Here is a 2,438-nt window from a genome sequence, read left to right on the forward strand (position 1 = left end):
GGTTTTTCTTCGATTTGAACCCCTTTTATTACTCAATTTAACTTGGATTTTCAGTTGGAGGTTTCTAAAAATATGGGGAACATATTTTTGAAGTAATGTTCCGATTTTTTCCCTTCTTTTTTGGAAACTCATTTTGGGGGTCCGTTTTGACCCCGAACTAAAGGTAGTCAATATGGGTGTCATTGGTTTTATCTTGACACGTAGATTTCATATTCGATATTATTAGTAGAGTTCATATTGTTCATGAAAATTCATATCGTGGGTTTAAGTGTAGCAGACCGATTTCAGCTTTCGAGGTAGGTTATGGCTAAACTCTTTCAGACTGGGCTGAATAGTAAATGATAGTACAAAATGCATGTTAAGGGTGAGAACTAATCATGAAAAATGGATATCTATATGTTGTGCCTGTGTGGTGGCTTATATATGATGTAATTATCGAAATTGAGATATTATGTGATGTTTGTGACCGTGTGGGGTCCTATGTGATATTGATAGCCTTGAGTACATATGAATAATTTTATGTGTTGTTAAGATTATACTATGGTACCATTGGTGTTTTTTGGTTATATTCATACATTAATTGCAAATGATACTTGTGAAAATTCATGGATGATGCAAAAATAATGAGCAAATATGGATGCATGTAGTTGTGGAAATGTATCATTTTGGTTGGTTGTGGAAATATACCATGTGGTTCTTTGTGGAAATACTCATTGTGATTGGTTGTGAGCATTACATCCTCATATCATACTCATTCATAAAATATGGTACCACCTTGGCAACATCTGAGAAACACTGGCAATACCTTTTTAAAACCCTCCCAGAGGGATGTGCCGGGGAGGAGATATTGTAACACCTTATAAACCCCTTTTCGAGAGATGTGTCGAAAAAGAGATATAAGATATATGGATTTTATATGGATTGACGAAACTCCATGGGTCCTATGTCGGGAAGCTTTAGCTCCATCGGTGTATACGGGGATTGTGCGACGATCCCGAAGGTTCTGCGATGAGCTAGTGCATCATCATCATCATCATCATCACATACATTGCACATACTTTTTTGTTTTTATGTTGTGTTGTATTGCCTTAGTGACTTGTCATCTATGTATTTGTCTTACCTTTCTTTACTTGAATTTGATGATCTTGTATCTACATGTTCTCTGTTGTTCTATTTCTATATGACATAATGTATCCTTGTGTTCTGTACCTTGGTGTGTTTATTTAATATATGTGAGATATATTAGAACTGTTAGTGCAAGCGGTGTGGGCTACCGTTCTGGGACATTTTTTGATTGTAGGTGATGTGCCCTTAGTGTATATTTTATATGCTTTATTTACTACTTTGCTTGGTCGGCCTATGATACCTACTGAGTACAAGTCCTACTGAGCCCTTTAGGTGCAGGTTCTAGCTCGAGTGTGACTTAGCCTGATTGATTCGTGCAATTATTGAAGCTTCCAAGGTAGCGGTTCGACATTCATGCATCCGAAGTTCACCTCAATCTTTGTATAGTAGTTATGTCTTTATTATTATTCGGAGATGGATATTATTTATTTGTGGTTATTTTTTTGATGTATTTGACTCTTGGATTGTATTAGTAGTTCTTACCCTATTGACACCTCGTTTTGGGCATAATTGGTATTTTAAATAAGTTCTTTCTGCATTATTATGATTACTTATATGGTTTGGCTTTGTTCTAGAAGACTTACCTTGGGATTTTTTGTCTTTTCCTTTTTTTGTATCAGCTTGGGTGATAGGCTTACTTGTCAAGGTATGCCTCGACAAGTGCCATCTTAACCCTCTTTTTTGGGTCTTGACACAAACTGCTTCAATATTTCTTGGATCAACATGAATTCCATCTGTTGATACCACCTTCCCCAAAATGGAAACCATGCCCAACAAAAACTTACACTTGGAGAACCTGGCATAACGATTTTGTTCTCTAAGTGTCTGTAGAACATCTCTCAAGTGTTGTCCATATTTTGCCTCACTTCAAGAGTAAACCAAAATGTCATTAATTAACACAAAAGAAAATGGTCTAAGTATTGCTTGAATATCATATTCATGAGGTCCATAAATGCTGCAGGTGTATTAGTCAGTCTAAAAGGCATCACTAAAAATTTAAAATGCTCATAGCTGGTTTGAAAAGTTGTATTAGTGATATCTTCGGCCTTGATTTTTAACTGATGATAACCTGATCTCAAGTCAATTTTAAAAACGTGAGTATCACCTTGTAACTGATCCAATAGATCATCAATAGGAGGCAAAGTATATTTGTTCTTGGTTGTTTCCTTTTTCAAATGCCTATTGTCAATGTACATTCTCATCGTGTTATCTTTCTTTTTCACAAATAACATAGGTACACCCCACTATACACACTAGGCTTGATGAATCCCTTATCAAGTTACTCCTTGGTTTGAACCTTTAATTCTCTCAAC

The sequence above is a fragment of the Capsicum annuum genome, unplaced genomic scaffold (assembly GCF_002878395.1).
Source record: "Capsicum annuum cultivar UCD-10X-F1 unplaced genomic scaffold, UCD10Xv1.1 ctg3843, whole genome shotgun sequence".
Classification (NCBI taxonomy): domain Eukaryota; kingdom Viridiplantae; phylum Streptophyta; class Magnoliopsida; order Solanales; family Solanaceae; genus Capsicum; species Capsicum annuum.